This window comes from Garra rufa, chromosome 22, assembly GCF_049309525.1.
Source record: "Garra rufa chromosome 22, GarRuf1.0, whole genome shotgun sequence".
NCBI lineage: Eukaryota > Metazoa > Chordata > Actinopteri > Cypriniformes > Cyprinidae > Garra > Garra rufa.
Genome location: NC_133382.1, coordinates 11,364,293 through 11,385,448, shown reverse-complemented (window position 1 = coordinate 11,385,448; position 21,156 = coordinate 11,364,293).

Here is a 21,156-nt window from a genome sequence, read left to right as displayed (position 1 = left end):
AAGTTAGAGAAAATGAGATGGGAGTTTTTCGACATACCCTAACTGTATTGAACTGGAGTACACAGAATATGCTTGTGCACCTCAGAGCTAGGCAAGCTTTTTTTTTTAGACAAGCTTTTTTTTAGAAAATAACTGATAGATTTGCTAGATAAGACCCTTCTTTCTTGGCTGGGATTATTTAGAACCCTTTGAAGCTGCATTTAAACTGCATGTTGGAAGTTCAAACTCGTGGGCACCACAGAAGTCCACTATATGAAAACAAATTCCTGAAATGTTTTTCTCAAAAAAAAAAAAAAAAAAAAATCTTTACGACTGAAGAAAGAAAGACACGAACATCTTGCATGACAAGGGGGTAAGTAAAAAAAAACACTTTTATTTTCTCATAATATAGATTAAAAATCATCACATTTTTCAAACAATATAAAATGATTCGTTTGAATCTTCAGTTACTCAAAACCCTGCCTTTTCATAAGCTTACAATGCTCTGATTGGTCAGATGGCACAGTGTGTTGTTATTAGCGTTTGATTTATAGCGCATTTCGGAATCACAATGCACGTTACTATTATCTGAATGTCAGCTTCAACACCTTAATAAATATCATAATGATTGTAACAATAGTGCTGATTTTACCATATCAATTCAAGCATGAGTCTGATTATGAAACATTGAAACTATTTTATCAAGTTAAACCTTCATTGCAAGCAAGACTTGAGCAGAACATTTCTGATTGGTAAGTTCTTACTTACTTTTTGGTACATCATGAGATCTTAATTCCTGTGTAATTCCTCTATATCAGCATTAACAAGTGTATGCTTTTTTTCCATAATGGACAATCTGCATGATTCAATACAATTTTAGGTAATAGTGGGCCCACAGGTGATAAGCTCATGTATTTCAAGAAGCAGACGTTATTAAAATAATGAATACACAACAATAGGTTGGAGTTGGAGTACTGCTGTGATGTCATTGTAAAAATTATTTTTTATCACTGACTCTTTGCATCCTCATCCATTGGGAGTATAAACAAGGAAAAATTGCTTTCACACCACAGAAAAGAGTGTTTTCTTGACATGTCAACAATACAAACCAACTGAAGTGTGTGTGAGGGCAGGTCAAAGTAGAAATTATTTGCAGGCAGCCAATAAAAAACAACAGGCTGGCATTACGCAATTTTGCAACAGATCTAGATACATTAAGGAAGTGAAACGTCTAGGTTACGTATGTAACCCCTGTTCCCTGAGGACAGGGAACGAGACGCTGCGTCCTGGTGGACACTTTGGGAACTGCCTTCAGCATGACCGGTTCTGAAACAAATGTATGAAACAACGACAGTGAACTTGACACTGGCCGGCGCCAGCCTATGACATCATCATCAGGCGCCTGCTAGTATAAAGCAGGTGCCTGAGAGCACAACACCATCTTTTTGTCTGACGGAGGTCTGTGCAGGGCCCGAGGCATGGCAACGAGACGCAGCGTCTCGTTCCCTGTCCTCAGGGAACAGGGGTTACATACGTAACCTAGACGTTCCCTTCCGGAGGGAACTCTACGCTGCGTCCTGGTGGACACTTTGGGAACGTTTATACCAACACCGCCATGCCGAGGGATAGGTGATCAAACTGACTGAATGAGGAGTCAAGAAGGAAAATCACCCCTGCTTCAGCGAGAGTCGCTGGGGCCCAGTGACCTGCCACGGCTAGCTCGGCTACCTGTGCACGCAACTCTCAAGCGTGGAGGCCTAGAGGAAGCCTACTACACTTTAGCTCTAAGTGAAGGAGCTCATAAACGCCCTGACCATAAGGGGCGGAGTTTAGGGAATGGATGTCTCGGCAGGGCGGACGCCTGCTCTAGGGACCTGACAACATTCAGTGCTACAGGTATAGATGGGGAAGCGGAGCTTCTGGAGAATGGAGGCTTCATAAAGACTCTCTAAAAGAGAGGAAGCCTGACAACATTCAATCCACTAGCTCTTAGGAGTGGAGGTCTCAAAATAACCCTCCAGTGAGGGGAGACCTGGCTACACTCACGCTTAGAAGTACTGGAAGCGGAGCCTCTGGAGAATGGAGGCTTCATAAACGACTCTCTGAAAAGAGAGGAAACCTGACAACATTCCATCCACTAGCTCTTTAGGAGTGGAGGTCTCAAAATAACCCTCCAGTGAGGGGAGACCTGGCTACACTCACGCTTGAAAGTACTGGAGGCGGAGCTTCTGGAGAACGGAGGCTTCACAGAAGACTCTCCAAAAAGGAGAGGGAACCTGACCATATTCAATCCTCTAGCTCTTTAGGAGTGGAGGTCTCAACTAACCCTGCCGTGAGGGGAGACCTGGCTACACTCACGCCTAGAAGTACTGGAAGCGGAGCTTCTGGAGAATGGAGGCTTCATAAAAGACTCTCTGAAAAGAGAGGAAACCTGACAACATTCCATCCACTAGCTCTTAGGAGTGGAGGTCTCAAATAGCCCTGCAGTGAGGGGAGACCTGGCTACACTCACGCTTAGAAGTACTGGAGGCGGAGCTTCTGGAGAACGGAGGCTCCACAGAAGACTCTCCAAAAAGGAGAGGGAACCTGACCACATTCAATCCTCTAGCTCTTTAGGAGTGGAGGTCTCAAATAACCCTGCCGTGAGGGGAGACCTGGCTATACTCACGCCTAGAAGTACTGGAAGCGGAGCTTCTGGAGAATGGAGGCTTCATAAAAGACTCTCTGAGAAGAGAGGAAACCTGACAACATTCCATCCACTAGCTCTTAGGAGTGGAGGTCTCAAACAGCCCTGCAGTGAGGGGAGACCTGGCTACACTCACGCTTAAAAGTACTGGAGGCGGAGCTTCTGGAGAACGGAGGCTTCATAGAAGACTCTCTGAAAAGAGAGGAAACCTGACAACATTCCATCCACTAGCTCTTAGGAGTGGAGGTCTCAAATAGCCCTGCAGTGAGGGGAGACCTGGCTACACTCACGCTTAGAAGTACTGGAGGCGGAGCCTCTGGAGAACGGAGGCTTCACAGAAGACTCTCTAGAAAGAGAGGAAACCTGACAACGTTCAGTCCACCAGCTCTTAGGAGTGGAGGTCTCACTAGCCCTTCAGTGAGGGGAGACCTGGCTACACTCACGCCCGGAGGAAAGCCTATACTCGACACTGGGGGTATTCAGTGAGGCTGCATAGCCTATGCAACCCGAACTACCCGAGTGGAGCTTCTGCTCAGAGGGAATCTACGGAGTGGAGGTCCCATGACCTAACTACACTTGACACTGACGACGGCCTGTGAGGCTGAATAGCCTGTGCGGCAGGCCTGTCTAAGTGGAGATCTTCTGAGGAGTGGAGGCTTCGACGAAAGGAAGCCTGGCAACACCCTGTGCCTTCCAGAGAGCAAACTCTAAGAATGGAGGTGCCATGGCACCTCTACACTCAAAACCTGGAGGTATTCAGTGAGGCTGAATAGCCTGTGCAACACAAACTACTCGAGTGGAGCTACTGCTCAGAGGGAATCTTCAGAGTGGAGGTCTTATGACCTACTACACTTTGACGACTCTGAGGATGGAGGTCTGTGACCTATCTACACCCAATACTAGAGGTAGCCCGCGAGGCTGAGTAGCCTGTGTAGCAGAATTACCTACAGGGAGTTCAGAGGAGTGACTGCTCCAAAGGAAGCCAGAAAAGCACTCTGTGTCTTGCAAAGGAAAACTCTAAAAGTGGGGGTCTCGTGACCCACTCCACTTTCAACACTGAGGGTAGTCAGTGAGGCTGAATAGCCCCTGAGTGGAGTTTCTGCAAAGTGGCGGCTTTGGTAAGAAAGAAGCCTGGTACCACTCTGCACCCAGCAGAGGACGACTCTAAGGATGGAGGTCCGTGACCTATCTACACCCAACACCAGAGGTGGTCCGCGAGGCTGAATAGCCTGTGCAGTCGGACCGCCTAATTCTAGTGTGTCTCTGGAGGCAACGAAGGACTCTGAGTGAGGCTGGCAATGTTCTGCGAGCAGCAGAAGGACTCTAAGAGTGGAGGTCCCAAGACCTACTACACTTCAACACTGCAGGCGTTCATCGAAGCTGAACAGCCTAAACGACAGTACTGCCTGAGTGGAGTCTGGAGAGTGGAGGCTTTCTAAAGAGGGAGCCTAACACACCTCCGTGCTTAGCAAGGAAGAGCTCTGAGAGTGGAGGTCTCAAGACCTAGCTACACTCTAGCCTTGAAGGTCATCCGCAAGGCTGACTAGCCTGTGCGACCGAAATACCTTCATTTTGGAGCTCTTCTGGAGAGTGAGGCCTGAGGAGGCCCGACACTCGATCCTGCTAGCAGCGCTATCTTGGATTGGAGCTGGAAAACTAAAAGGTTTTTGAGAAAAACCAGCTCAGAGAATGGACACGGAGGAACCCTGCGTGGTCCATGGGAGAAAGGAACCTGCCTTTACGGGAGGGCCCTTACCATGAGTATGGATTTTAGTGAAGTGCCTGAACAGTGCACTTACCACTCACGTGGATTTTAGAGAATGCCCAAAGACTTTGCGTGAGCAAACACCACAAATGTGGTCTTGAGTAGGTGTCCTGAGCATAGCGAGGATCACCAGATTTGCAGTCTCTAGGCGATAGCGGAGCCTGAAAGCGGAGCTTCTGGAGAGGGGAGGCTTCAGCAGAAAGACTCTCTAAGCGAGAGGAGGCCTACGACGCTCTCCCTAGGAAACTCTTCAGAGTGGAGGCCTCAGGTAAAACGCTCTAGGCGAGGGGAGGCCTGACTACACTCGACGCTCAAGAAAGGTAGATACTCACAGTCAGAGCCAATAATAGAAAATCTCGTTTATCATCTAGCTCCGTGTAGTGGAGGCTCCGAGACTACATCTCTAAGGAGAGAAGCCTACAACACTAGTTTTTGGTGAGTGGAAGACTGCACTCCCCAAAAAATAGTCAGCGAGGCACTCATGGGCCTGCCAGCTGCTATAACTGTGAGAGTGAAGGTCTCAGTACTGTTGGTTGTGACAGAGGGGAGACCTATTACACTGTGCTATCAAAGGAGTTGTAAAACTTAAGGGTTTTGGAACCAACTCAAAAAATGGGCACGGAGGATTATCCTGCGTGGTCCAGCCCGTGAGGGATTTGAAGAAGGAACCTGCCTTTACGGGAGGAGCCTTACCAAAAGTATGGATTTTAGTGAAGTGCCTGAGTAGTGCACTTACCACTCACGTGGATTTCAAGTGCTCAAAGACTTGTGTGAGCAAACACCACCAACGTGGATTTAAGAAGGTGCTCTAAGCGTTTCGCGAGAAAGACACCTGTATTATTCCTGGGTGATAGCAGAACCCGGAAGCGGAGCTTTCAGTGAGGGAGGCTTTAATGGTTACAAGCTCTCTCGAACGTAACAAGCCTGGCGATGCTCAACTGAGGAATCTCTATTGAGTGGAGGCCTAGGTATACACGCCCTCTCGCGGAGGGGAGGCCTGACTACACTCACGCTTATAATGACAGGTCCACGAAAGAGTTCACAAGCTGCCTTGCCTTGTGTTTTCGGCCTGCATTTTCTGGAAAGTGGAGGCTTGACAGAAATACCTCATAAAGAGGGAGCCTAGCAACACTCGACCCAGTAAAAAGCTCTCATGAATGGAGGTCTAAGAATGACCTGGCTACATTCAGCGCTAAGAAGTATCTCTCTCTATATGTCTCTCATATAGAGGACTTCACAGAGAGGAGGCCTTCTAGGCCTGCTACACTCTTTTACTTCAAAGCGGGGCTCTTTTTTTTTTTTTTAAAGAGAGCGGGGGCTTCATCTCTCTCACAGAGAGGGAGCCTTAACGACGCTCTATTCGCCCTAACACACAAACTCCTAGGAGTGGAGGTCTCACATATATGTATATAAAAATACACAGGGAAGGGACCTGACTACACTCATGCCAAAAGAGTATTACTCTTAGCAGGGTTTGAGTGAGCGGAGGCTTCAGTAGCGATCTCTTTCCGCTTGAAGCAGCTTGACAACGCTCAAGAGGGTTTTACATATTCTCGTATGTATATGTATGTTAGATCATGTCTGTACCAAGCTCACTCTTTAGCGGAGGTTTTATTAAAACCTGACAACGCCTAACCCAGAAGGGGGTTTTCCACGAGTGGAGGTCTCTACACACTGTTTTCATTTATAAAACGAGGGGAGACCTGGCTACACTCGGCACTTGGTGGCAGTAGAACTCAAGAGGAGCTCTAAACTGCAATAGTAAACACCCAAGCGGAGCTGGTAGACAAAGAAAACATACACATACACGCTTGAATATTCTATTAAAGTATCTTTACTGTTCACATACCGGGCCAACAGATGGAGCCTCAGTCTCATCGTTGGCCCAGCCCCGGAGTCAAGGGGAAAAGGGAGGGGCAGGTAGCCCCACACTGGTGACCTGGCCTCGTCTCTGGCCCTTGGGCCAGGACGGGCCTGGTTTCCCCCCCGGTGTTTAGGTGGAGGCGTGGACCAGCAAGGGATGTAAACCCCCGGGGCTCGGTCCAGATTTTTCAGCAGATCAGCCTGGTGCGCCTCTGCAACACTGCCATCGTGTGCAGAGGAGCACCGGCCACTGCCGCATATGTGCCTTTGGAGCCTTCAGGGTCGATGTCCCTCGCTCTGAGAGATAGTTCGCCACCGTCAGCGAGAGACATCGTCACATATCCGCGCCCATGCATTCCCTCGACATCAGCATGATTCACATGCCGATGTCTGTGAATGCGGGCTGAATATGGCCTGTCCCATTCCCTCTCGATCTCTTAAGCAGATCAGGAAGGAATGGGAGGCTCACAGGAGTTGGGTTTGTCATGGCCCGGAAGAAACCGCTCGTCTAGTCTGCCGAGAGCGGCCTCTTCCCTCGCGGGCTTCCACTGCAGATACAAGCGGGCAGCCGCGCGGTCCATAACAGACATCAACTCTTCATATGCGGGGCAGGGAGGCTGCATGGGCTCAAACGAGCTCATAATTGTTCCATTTCAACCTCCTGCTCACCCTGGCTTGAAGCCAAAAGAGCACTCGCTGCAGAACCGGAGGATGTGAGAGACAACACATTATCCGCTAGCAGCGCATTCTCGCCTCCGGCTGACATGCGCGAGCGATTAAACGCTCTCTCAAACTCGTCAGCCAGCTCCACCTGTGAGCCCCGCAATCTCAGCCGCCGAGCAGCCTCAGCTGTGGCGGGACCGGAGCAGCATGGGGCAGATGGATGGCCCGATTCCCTCGAGAAAAGGGCCAGACGAGAACGGAGTTTCTTCAAAGTGAAACTCTCACAATGAACGCGCTCCGCTCTTCTAGAGCAGAGCGCGCGTGCTCTTACACCTAAACACACCAAACACGGGTCGTGTGCGTCGTCAAGTGTCAGATTTCTCTGACACGGATCCGCACACTTCCTAAACAGTTTTTCTCTAGGCATCGCTGTACTCACTCGTTTAGAACAGAGGACTCTGAAGACAAAAAGATGGTGTTGTGCTCTCAGGCACCTGCTTTATACTAGCAGGCGCCTGATGATGATGTCATAGGCTGGCGCCGGCCAGTGTCAAGTTCACTGTCGTTGTTTCATACATTTGTTTCAGAACCGGTCATGCTGAAGGCAGTTCCCAAAGTGTCCACCAGGACGCAGCGTAGAGTTCCCTCCGGAAGGGAACTGGAATTTATTTTGAGCTTTAAAACTTTGCAGACCTTTTAAAAACAGCTATATCACACACTGCATGAAAATTATTCAAAATAGCATAATATGGTCACTTTAAGACTTTGTTTACTGATTAAAATATTTGGTCAAAATGATTTCTCTAATTAAATCAGATTATCCTTAAACCATTTCAGGACAAATGCATACAAACCGAGATACATACAATATCAAACATATCAAAAGGATAAATAACGCAGAGATCATTTTTAGATATATTTCTTAGTCCTTTTTGATACTCTATAACACCATTGTCTTGACATTACAAATACCCAATAATGAAGTCATGCCATTGTTTAACTGCAGCAATGTACAATCTCTTACTGAATCTCATTTAATCCCTTATATCATCCAGTGTCTATATGTAGTATACACACATAATCATACACAGAACCATATGTATGCAAGTATCACAAAGACATACAGCACATAAATTAAAATTATTAAGATGACTGATGCCGTAACCTTTCAATTTTAATTTATTGATGGAGAATGGTGTGCCTGATGCTCAAAGCAGTGGGGTTTATCTATAGTATTATTATTTCCCTGCTGGCTACATACCCTTTTTGCTAGGCATACCAAGCAAAGCTCTCTCAATTAAAAAAACCTTCAAAGAAAAGCACTCACGTTGATAACAGAAAAAGTGGTGCTTCCTCAAAAGTGTTGGTTGATTGAAATCCCTGCAATGCTGGCCTAATTCACAGCTCTGCCTCAGGCATTAACTAAATCCAGGACTGACAAAAGATGACATGTGAACAAGATGTGAACAAGATGTTTCTTCAAGAAGAAATTTTAAATAGGCAGAACATTTACACACAATAGTTATAATACTTTGTTGCTACATGTCTGCCTTTTTTCTTATTTATTTATCTATTTATTTATTTATTTAATCAATCCAATATGAATTGAAAATCACAGTAACCAAGAAATGTGCCTTCTAGTTTTTGATGACGATGATCACTTATATAGTTATTCTAATGCTGTTTTTTGTTGAGCTATTGTGTTTGAGTTCTCACATGTTGTCCATCTATGTGTCTCGCTCGTGATGTCTCTTCTCTTATATAAGATTATATTTATATTCAAATTATCTAGACAGAGAGGCCTACACTCTTAAAAATAAAGGTACTTCACAATGCCATAGAAGAACCCTTTTTGTCTAAATGGTTCCATAAAGAACCTTTAACATCTGAAGAACTTTTCTGTTTCACAAAAGGTTCTTTGTGGCAAAAAAAGGTTCTTCAGATTATAAACAGGTAAGAAAGAGATGGTTCTTTAAAGAACCTTTGACTGAATGTCACACCCCCGGACTTTCTATTTGGTTTCTCCCAGTTTTCCCCGCAGTTCAGTGTGTTTTGGTTTCTCCCTCATCGTCTACATTTACATTTACATTTACATTTATTCATTTAGCCGACGCTTTTATCCAAAGCGACTTACAATTGGGAATACAACAAGTGATTCATCCTAAGGAGGCAGATCAACATAGGAAGTGTTCAAAAATACCATATATCAGGCGTTGTTAGAAGAGTGCAGGCTAGAAGGAGAAGATCAAGAAAGAGAGGAAAAACAGGCTAGAAGGGAGGATTTTTTTTTTTTTTTTTTTTTATTGAGTCAGATAGTGTCGAAAAAGATGGGTTTTCAGCAGTCGTTTGAAAGCTGTTAAGGAGTCTGCATTCCGGATAGGGGTGGGAAGATCATTCCACCAGGCAGGAACGTTGAACGAGAATGTTCTGGACAGTGATTTCATGCCTCTCTGTGGTGGTACAATGAGGCGTCTTTCACTAGAGGATCTCAGTCTTCTGGAAGGAGTGTAGATGTGTAGTAGTGAATGGAGGTAGGCAGGTGATGATCCGGTGGCTGTCCTATAGGCCAGCATCAGTGTCTTGAATTTGATGCGTGCTGTAACCGGTAGCCAGTGCAGGGATATGAAGAGAGGTGTAACATGGGCCTTTTTGGGCTCGTTGAAGACCAGTCGTGCTGCTGCATTCTGAATCATTTGTAGAGGCTTGATTGTACATGCTGGAAGACCAGCTAAAAGAGCATTGCAGTAGTCCAGCCTGGAAATGACCAGGGCCTGGACGAGGAGTTGTGTAGCATGCTCTGTTAGGAAGGGCCTGATCTTTCTGATGTTGTACAATGCAAACCTGCAAGATCGAGCGGTCTTAGCTATGTGGTCTTTAAAAGTCAGTTGGTTGTCAAAGATAACACCCAGATTTCTGGCTGAAGTTGATGGGGTAATTGTTGATGAACCTAACTGGATGGAGAAGTCATGCTGTAGAGATGGAGTGGCAGGAAAGATAAGGAGTTCCGTCTTTGCTAGATTGAGCTGTAGATGGTGTTCCTTCATCCATGCAGAGATATCCGCTAGGCAACCTGAGATCCGTGCAGCTACCGATGGATCGTCTGGTTTGAAAGAAAGATAGAGCTGTGTGTCATCAGCATAGCAATGGTAGGAGAAGCCATGTGCCTGTATGATGGGGCCCAGAGATGTAGTGTATATGGAGAAGAGGAGAGGTCCAAGAACTGAACCCTGAGGAACCCCAGTGACCAGTTGATGAGTTTTGGATACCTCGCCTCCCCAGGCCACTCTGAAAGACCTACCAGAGAGGTAGGATTTGAACCAGCGAAGTGAAGTCCCTGTAATACCCAGCATTGAGAGGGTGGACAGGAGGATCTGGTGATTCACAGTGTCAAAAGCTGCAGATAGGTCCAGCAAGATGAGTACCGATGATTTGGACTCAGCTTTTGCCGTCCGCAAGGCTTCAGTGACAGACAGTAGCGCAGTCTCAGTTGAATGGCCGCTTCTGAACCCTGATTGGTTAGAGTCCAGTAGATTGTTCTGTGAGAGGAATAAGGATAGCTGGTTGAAAACAGCCCGTTCCAGTGTTTTTGCTATGAATGGAAGGAGGGAGACAGGTCTGTAGTTGTCTATGAGTGAGGAGTTAAGTGTAGGTTTTTTGAGCAGTGGGGTTACCCGGGCCTGCTTAAATGTAGTGGGAAAAGTGCCTGTGAGAAGAGATGTGTTGATGATGTGTGTGAGCGCCGGTAGGATTGTAGGGGAGATTGCTTGGAGAAGGTGTGAGGGGATAGGATCTAAAGGACATGTCGTCGGATGGCTGGAGAGGAAAAGTTTGGTTACTTCTGCCTCCGAGCAAGGACAGAAGGAGAAGTGGGGGGTTCCAGCCGTGATTGTGGTCAATTTTAGTTCCTGTATGTGTGGAGCTGAGAACTTATTATTGATCGATGTAGTTTTGTCTGTAAAAAATGTGGCGAAATCATCAGCTGTTATAGAAGTTGTGGGAGGTGGTGGAGGGGGACAAAGCAGTGTATTAAATGTTTTGAAAAGGTTGCGTGCGTCCGGGGAATTGTTGATCCTGTTGTGGAAGTATGAAGATTTGGCTGTATGTACTTGGGTAGCGAAAGATGAGAGCATAGACCGATACATACTGAGGTCGGATGGATCCTTAGATTTGTGCCATTTTCTCTCAGCTGCCCTAAGTTTGGAACGATGCTCACGAAGAACATCGGATAACCAAGGGGTTGTCGGAGCAGATCGTGCTGGCCTGGAGGAGAGAGGGCATATAGCATCTAGACAGGAGGTAATAGTGGAGCATAAGGTGTCAGTTGCTGCATTAGTGTCCAGGGATGAGAAGTGAGTAGGAGAGGGAAGGGAGGAGGATACTAAAGAAGAAAGATGGGAGTGTGAGAGAGAGCGTAGGTTTCTTCTAAAAGTAACAGGTAGAGGGGTTGGGAGTGCACAAGTAGCAAGATGTAGGTCAAATGTAATGAAGAAGTGGTCAGAGATGTGTAGGGGTTTGACCACAATATTGTCTGAAATACAATTTCGCATGTAAATGAGATCAAGTTGGTTGCCAGATTTATGAGTGCATGTAGTGATAACACGTTGTAGATCATCGTCTGCACCTGATTTTGTAATTAGTCTGGTTATTTAAGGTGTGTGTTTTCCCCAGTACGGTTGTCGGTCTTTGATGTTATCCCCTGATGTTACCACTCCGTGTTCCTGTGTCTGCCTGTTTCCCATTGGATTTATTAAATGTACGTCTTTTATTACGTCGTTGTTCGTGTGTTCCTGCCTACAGCGTGACAGAAAGACCGACCGATACAGTTTTTTTTGCGTGTTCACCTCCGTTTTGTTTTCCGTTCGTTTTCTCCAGTCTTTTATTTCCGTAGTGTTTCCCCCATGGATCCCTTCCTCCGACCAGAATTCATCCTGCTACGGCTGAAGCAGGGGGAATTACCGCTCGAGGGCTACACGTTAATGTTCCAACTCGTAGCTAATAACACCAGCTACCCGGACGACGCGCTCTGTGCGTTCTATGACGCCAGCCTCAATGCGTCTTGCAGAGCGCCGTCGTCCGAAGACGGCCCTCGAGCGAACTTTGCCTCGTTTGTGGAGTGGACACTGGCGAGAAACCGATCCTCGTTTCCCGCCTGTTCCACGGAGAATCTCGCCAGTGCCACTCCGGACCCAGAGCCCAGCCAGCCACCCCGACCCGCGGATTATGAGCCCGTCACAGACGGAAAGCCCGAACCCGGAGCGACAACATTATGGAGTGCCGAAGAGGTCAAAACTACTGATCAGGTGCGTGAGCCAACCATTACATCCGCGCCGGTGGAGTGCTTCGAAGAGCAAGAGAGGGCTGTAGAGAGCCCCGTCCACTGCACCGCCACTGGGGGTGAGCAAGAGCACTCTGGGGACTTAATGGACTGTGTCATGGAAATGCCTATCTGCCTGGATTTCCCACCCACCCTCCCTCTTCTGCCTAGTCCTGAATCTCCGCTGGTCCCTCCCAGCCTACCTGAATTCCCGTTGTCGACTGTCTGTCCCCTTGCTCACCCTCAGCCCACCATCTGTGCGGTGGGTTCGCCGCAGGTCTGCCAGTCTCCATCGGTGTCATGGTTGGAGGATCCCTCACCATCGCCTCCAGCCTCAGAGTCCTGGACTCCACCTCGGCCCTCCGACCCTGCGGCTCCACCCCGGCTCTCTGCTCCCTCGTCTCCGCCGTCGCCCGTCGATCCACCGGCTCCACCAGGCTCCATCGGCCCTCCGGCTCCGCCCTGGTCAGTCGTCGCCCCACCTTCGCCTCAGGACTATACTCCTCCGGCTGTGCCTCGTCGCTCCGTCCCACCGGCTCATTGGACCTCCTCCCTCCCGCGGGCACAGCCTCGGCCCTCTGTCGCTCCGGCTCCGCCGCGGATCTCCGGATCTCCATCTCCGCCTTGGTCGCCAGAGCCTTGGGTTCCGCCTTGGCCCTCCGGATCCGCGGCGTCACCCAAGATCTTCGGCTTTCCGTCTCCGCCTCGGGCTCTCCCACCACCTGCTCCGCCTCCGTCGGTCGGATCCATGGAGTCGTCAGCCTCTCCTCCACCATGGCTCCTGCCTCCATCGGCTCCACCGTGGATTTACATCTTGGCTGCGGCCTGGGTCCCACCTGGCTCCTCCTGCTCCAGCCCCCTCCTGTCACCTCCTTGGCTCCTCCCTCCGTCATCACCTCCATGGACTGTTCCGTCACCACCCTGGACTCCATCTTGTTCCCTCCTCCCGGGAGTCCGTCCTCCACCTAAGCCCCCTCCAAAGACTTGGTATTGTTTCCTTTTGTATGTTTGTCGGCACGAGGACGTGCCTTCCGGGAGGGGGAAGTAATGTCACACCCCCGGACTTTCTATTTGGTTTCTCCCAGTTTTCCCCGCAGTTCAGTGTGTTTTGGTTTCTCCCTCATCGTCTGCACCTGATTTTGTAATTAGTCTGGTTATTTAAGGTGTGTGTTTTCCCCAGTACGGTTGTCGGTCTTTGATGTTATCCCCTGATGTTACCACTCCGTGTTCCTGTGTCTGCCTGTTTCCCATTGGATTTATTAAATGTACGTCTTTTATTACGTCGTTGTTCGTGTGTTCCTGCCTACAGCGTGACACTGAATGGTTCTTTGTGGAACCAAAAATGGTTCTTCTATGGCATCGCTGTGAAGAACCTTTTAAAGCACCTTTATTTTGAAGAGTGTAAGTAAAGAATGCTTTAGAAAGGCAGATGAGTCCTTGCCTTCCTCTGGAATTGTCTAATGTACATGATACAGTGCATGTTGTGGTAAAAGCATTGAGCTATAAGAGTAGACTGCCCTGGTTTCAAAATAGGTACTTTTTTATCTGACGTTTTCCTGGGGTTCACTAGAGAAATACTGACATTTTTATTAAAAAACATAATTGCCTAAAACAATGCCTTCATCCCTTCAATCACAACTTCTATCAAAAACCTCACCCTCCAAAGACATATCAGCAAACCCAAATGTGCTAAGTGACAGAAGAAAAGATGCTTAAAATCTTTCAGATTCACTTGGGACAGATTCAGCGATTATTTATTTATTTATTTTCCAAATTGACATTTGCACATATCAGACTTGCAAAGTGCAACATATTATCTTTTATTCTGGGCTAAATCTATATCTGGGTTTTGATAAACTGCCCAAATCTTCATTTAATGGCTTGTATTTAACTTAATTAGCCTTACCACAAACACTAGTCATTCTAGATATTGCAGATGGAAAAGACAGCAGCCCAAATGATGTACAGTACAAGAGAGGGCAGGTAAGGAACACTGCCTGCTATTCGAACTGTGGTTGCCATTTTGGATATTTAATCCCACCAATGTTGTGGTCAGTAATCCATAATAATAGTTTCACTTAAGATGCAGCTCGTTCTGTCTGAAGTGGAAGTAACGGCGAACAACAACTTGTTTTATAATTCACACTTTTTTATTTATTTTGTCCAACCTTCTAAAAATAGCTTCCCACCTTAGCTCATTAATATATCAGCAGCATATAAGAAGCGGCTATCCTCTTACAAATCTTCAGGGCAACATGCTCTAGAAGGCAGCTACCTTGGTTGGCTGCAATAATTTCCAACCTTAACCAATAAACTGTAAAACTGAATTCAACTTTGCACAAGCCTGCAGTTTCCACCAATATAAAAATCACTGGTTCTCTATTTATGTATTGCATCACCTCTTATTACCTATAATTCTAAATTCTCCAGTACCAAAAGTCACTGGGTTTGTAGTTGACAAATGGCAGTGGACCCGCCACTGTCCACTTACGCAGATTAAAAATGAAATCGATCTCTAAGTACCTCTTAGTATCACATAACGAGTGGGAGTCTCCTAAAGGAGGGACTGTTTGTTGAAGGGAGGGGGGAATAAGACGTTCTAGACTACAAAAGCAGCTGAAATGCCAGGCAAATAGATCCTTAACTGAAGGCTGAAGAAGGGAGAGAGAAAGAGAGAGAGAGGGAGAAAGGAAGACATTAGCTCAGCTTTCATGCTTCAGTGACCAAAGTCTTCTCCTGCCAAAAACCAAACCAAGACAGTTATTTACCCAGGTTTAAAGGAAAAGCAATTTTTGCCTTGCTGTACCATAAAGTTTTCTTTATTAAAGTGTGGAAGGGTGACCTAAGGATGAGCAAAGTGATGGAAGATAGGTTAGATAAGAGTCACAAAGTCCTCTGGAAAAGCTGTACCGCTCATGAATACACAACAGGGTTCTGTCATGACATTTTCGCAAGTGATAGTGTGGGCCGGACACATAAGGAGAGACAGACAGACAGTGAAAGATGAGGACAACAAAGACCTAAAACACAGATCCGCAGAGAAATACAACTGAGAGAGACAGGAACAAAATCAATGACAGCTCAATAGCAGCTCAATGGACAGAGATGGACAGAATAAAGGTTGAAACAAGACATGAGAGGGAAGTGTGCAGGGGGTGAGGAGAAACCACACAGGATGTTTACATGATTCAACAGAGAGAACAAGAGAGGAAACAAGAGAATCTGAGGAGCAAGTCTTACATTACAGAAGAGAAGAAAGAAGAGAAGGATAAAAAATGAGGTTAAAAGGTTCAGGACAGAACATTTTGGGGGAGAAAACCGATGTGACCCTGTCCCTGAAATGAAAGGCTAACGAACCCGTTTAGACTGGAAAAGGAAAATCAAACTGTGACAGAAACACATACTTGATATGATTTATGACATGCCAAATGCCCTATTTAACCAAAAAATTAACTTTAATCAGCATGGAAATGCAAGTGATTTGTATGATCAGCCATTGACACAGATATTTTTTTCTTCAGCAACTCCTGACTTGTACTGCTATGACTTTTCAGTGAACTGCCATAAGATTTGTGTCCAGACTCTCAAATAAGAATACAAATAACGGTGAAGAGAATGAAAAATACATTAGAGTAGGGATGGAAAAGGAGGAAAGAAGCTTTGACAGAGCTGAACTGGACTGTATTGAATGACGTGTCATTAGATAGAACTTGACTGAGATGATAACTGGCCTGATATTGCCACTTTGTCATTTTATTAAACAGTTATTCTTCACTCAAAAAAAATGATTCTACCACACTGTACAGTTAATTTAAAAAAATCTTTTTCATTTAACACCATTGTGTTAGGTTTCCCATTTAAACAATTGCATTGTGTTAAACTGATTTGAAACAGTTTCGTTTTGGTTCAACTCAATATTTTCATTTTGAAAGAACGTATTTCAATTAAGTAGAGTTGAGAGTACATAAATTATTTTACTTGTGTAACTAGGAAGTGGATTTCCCCTTCCCATCATGCTTTGCACACGGCTGGATAAGGAGAGTAAATGTTGAAATAAAATTTTATTTTATGCATTTTTTTAATAAAATGATAAAATTGGGAGACTTGTTAATGTTTAATGTTCTTTTATGTTTGTATTTAAAACAGTTTCTGGTATGGTAGTGTTTTTGGGGGTTACCATTGTGGTGAATGCATAGAGCATGTGCTTGGGTTGAGGACCTGATAACATAAGTTAAAGTTGTTTTAATAATAAAATAAACAACTACTTTGGGCATGCCATGGATGTAACAAAGCCATCTTATAGCTAATGCCTAATGAGTTGGTTAACGCCTAAAGTTAAGTAAATCCAATGTATCATTTTTTGAGTGTAGAAGAATTTCTGCCTAGTTATTTGTTTTCCAGTTAAATGTTTTAGATTGAGTTCAACAAGCATAAAATAATTACTTCATAAACATATCAATTTCATTGAAACTGTATTTGATCAAATTGAGTTGGCCCATTTCAATTACATTTTATTGTATGAATTTGTTTTTTATGAGTTGGGGTCACACATATTTATTGGATGGAAATCCTGCCCTCAATTAAATTGAGTTCATCCAATGACTTATTTTTTTGAGTGTTGATGCTCATGCTGAATGTGAGCATTATAGGATGAGACAGTCTGGTGGATGACTGACTCTGAAAAGCTCTAACATTAAGAGTTGCCGTTAAATGGATGCTAACGGATATGTTTTAACGACATCTTTGGCTATACTGGGCTAATGGATTGTTCAATAGAACCATGTTTGAGCTATTTGATGTATACAAAATATGTTTGAGGCAGCTCATCATTTGGTCTAGTCTATGTCTTATAAAACCATCACAAGCTTTAATCTTGGGAAACAGTTCTTAGTCTACAAACTGTTGTGCTTCCTCATCTCTAGTCTTGTTTAATAATTCATTTCAAACAATGTCTGAGCGCTCCTGACTGCTGGCAGTGTGTGATAGTTTACACGGAGACCCTGCTGCCAACCTGTACTGTTTAATTATCTGAGTTTAAAAAAAAATCAATAATCTACAGAAACCTGTCAATGGCCAATAATCATAAATCATCATAAATCAGACAAAATCACCATGCACAAACTCTTACTTATTATCTTGAAGGTCTAAAGGTGAATAAACAAATAAAGTGATGTATAAATAAAGAGCAGATTTTATGACCTTGGTGTCTCCACATCAACTGTTTGACACATAGTTATGTATAATTAAATACAGTAGTTATTGTCCACAATATTTATTAAACAACTCCACTGTAAGAAATGGTTGTTTTGTGCTTCATGTTGTAACATCATAATACATTTATTCAAGTAAAATCATACTAACCAACTTGACCACATGAATTATTTTTTAAGCTGAGCTTAAATTAAAAAGGACTCCTCAACAACAGAACATTTTCACTTTTTGTATTTTGTGTATTATAATAAGAAAATCTAAAAACATATAAAATCAGCCTAAACATATACAACATGTATATACGTAAATAAGTATTTTATTTATTTGTATAGTTTGTGTTTTGTTTGAGTCACAAGCATCTTTTAGTTAGTTATACATAGTTCTTTTTTAATTCACTAGACTAGAGGCGTGACTCCTGAAAGAAGAGTAACATTACAAATAAAACCAAGAGTTCACGCTTTAATAAAAACATTCATCAAACACCTAAATATTGTCTAAAAGCTTATTAGAGAGCTGTCAAGTGTGTCTTTTTTCTTCATTTAAACGCGCTGGAATGTAGCTTGCGTTCAGTGCACTTCTCATTCAAATACAAGACAGACTTACATTTCTCCTCTCTGTCTTCTGAGATCTCATCTGCTCTTCTCGGCATTCGCCTTCGCGTGTTTGCGGTGAAGAAGGGAGTTCAGTGTCATTTGCGCAAATATTCCTACTGGTTTAGTGCTGGAGACCCGGACACAGCGCGAGCCGTGGACGCGGTTGGACGCGGACAGAAAACGAGAGAGAGAGGGAGAGAGAGGGAGACACTGATCAGTTTCCACGCAACAAGCAGCACACATCAGCACAGCATCAGAGGCTACAAGGAATTTAGTCTGGTGATTCCAAATGACTTGGTATGTTAACTTTAACGAACAGTTCATTCAGTGTTTATTCATAATGTTGTCATGACTCTTGATTCAAATCTTTTCCATATGTATCCATATTTTAAATTATAAATAAACTATTCCTGGATGAAACTGCTAATATTATCCTGTCATGATTTTGACTAATTATCTTGCGTTTCAGATTTTTTTTAAATTAATATTTAGCTGATGTTAGTTTATACCATATTTATGACAGTTAGAAAGTGTATTCTAAAATTATTTTTGTCTAATAAAACGACACGTTATAGATTTTAAAGTATAGCTAGAACAAATATTATGCACTATTTATAAGAGCTTGAGTTGTTGTTGTTTTTTTTCAGTGATATAATGTTAAGCCTGTGGTGTCAGTCCAGTCACATTAAAAGGTTAATCTGTGAAAAGATCACTGATGCCTCCTCCATGCTGAAACATGACTTGATTCATATTCTGCGATATAGTTGCCACATGCTTGCTTGACAGGCATATTGCAGTATTGTTTAATATTAACAAATTAATTGAGCTTTCCCTCTAAACCCAAAGGCTATTTTTTTCTACTACAGTTCATGTAATTTTGTTTAGACAGCAGAAAGAACGCAGCCTTTAAACTGATGAAAGTAATCTTTCATTTATTTCACTCGCCTGTGTTCTTTCTCTTTCTCTGTCTCACACACTCAAACTGAATCAGACAGCTACTTAAAATGATGACCTGCGTGTGGGTGGGCTGCTGTTAATTCTGATTGATCTGTGGCTTGCTGGAGCACTTATGGACTTAATGTAACAAGATGTTTGTGTGTGTGTGCTTGTGGCACTAGGTCTAAAATAATTGTCTGTTATACTTTCATATTATCCTGTGATATTGTAACAAAGAGAAACAAGATGTATGCAGAAGCTGCACCATATTATATTAAAAATCAAATCAAGGGGGTTTTGTTGCATAATTCATCTTCAAAATTCTCAGCCACACCAGTATTTCGCCCCTGAAATGTGTGTCAATCATACTGGGGCTGCTTAATCTATAGAAGATTGTGTTGTGCTCGCTGCATGACCTTACACTGTGATAAGCCCAAACCTTCAGGACAGAATTTACACATATTAGATCTGGGCACAATAAAGTATTACAGGTTTTGTACTCTTCAAAAGAGTACTTTTTACATTAATTGTACTTTAAAGAGCAGGTCATGTGGTATTTTAAAGTGTCCTAACATTGTGTTGGAGTCCCCTACAACAGGTTTAAATGTATCTAAGGTCAGAAAACATTGTAATTTTCTTAGAATATACATTTAACATTAGAATCATTTTGCAATGATTGCAGTTCTGAGTTTAAGGTCTGTAAACCTCTCACTTCCATAAGCCTACTCTGCTCTGATTGGTCAGCTGGCCAAGTCTGTTGTGATTGTTCTTTCCGTATACAATGCAAGTGAATCGTGCCCACAGCAAAGTTTAGCTGCTAAACTGAAAACACAAAACAATAATGTTGGATATGTTAGCCTAGTGCTAACGTGACTTACTGATGAAATAATAGGGTTTGTAAACCAAAACATGTCTACATTCTTCATTATTAAACGAAGTAATTCGACAGTCAACAACGACAACGACATTAAAGGAGTAGTTCACTTTCAGAACAAAAATTTACAGATAATGTACTTACCCCCTTGTCATCCAAGATGTTCATGTCTTTCTTTCTTCAGTCGTAAGGAAATTATGTTTTTTGAGGAAAACATTTCAGGATTTCTCTACATATAATGGACTTCTATGGTGCCCCCGAGTTTGAACTTCCAAAATGCAGCTTCAAATGGCTCTAAACAATCACAGGAGGATCTGTAAATTTTTGTTCTGAAAGTGAACTACTCGACACATTCTTAGGAAATAGTGGGTTAACAACGTATTATCAGAACTATTTCGGTAAGGCGGTAATATTGTGGTTTACCTAGAAACCTAAAGCTTCTTAATGCTACTCTGTGCGTTCATCACATGTCTAATAAAATGCATAACATATTAAAGTATATTTGGGGTTTCCATGTTTTCTACAAAATAAAACCAGAAAATTGAGGGTGTATGATGGTGATGCAATGACATGTCCGTTACACTTGTTAAAATTGCTTATTTATCTGGATTTAATCATTCTTGGAAACATTTGGGATAATGTAAGTACAGAAGACAGCAAAATATACAACACTGTTCTAGTAGTTTTTGAATATTTTAATTGTAACTTTAAATGTAACATAGAATACAATTCAAGTACTTTATATGCATATTACCTGCAAGTACAAATTTTTAACAGTAAACTACAAGTGCACATTAAATACAATTAAGCACACTACTTTTTCTAATGAGAACATCAGATAGTGTAACAAAATCACCTTGAACTCAGCATTAGGCAGAAGATATTCCATCACTATAGATAAGAAGAGAAGAATGCCATTATGCAAATGACTATTGGCAAACAGACAAACAGTTCTACAAAATGTTTTCTTCATCACTGTTGGTCTACACATTACGCGTAGTTAAGGGTAATGATTTAAACAAGTCTTTAGCCCGGAGCTTTAAACTTTGGCATGTAACTCGTATGTGCTATGGACATGAATGAAGCTGAATCATGTGGCTTGTTAAAGAGAGGTGTGCTATTATATTTCCAAGTTATTGGACTTACAATTCTTGCCTGGGATAGAGGCAGAGGAAAAAAATGAGCAAAAATCCATAAACATACAATAATTGAAGGAGGGACCTGAACCCAATCTTTTTATCCAACAAACCACATTTAAGCTCTAGGCTGAAA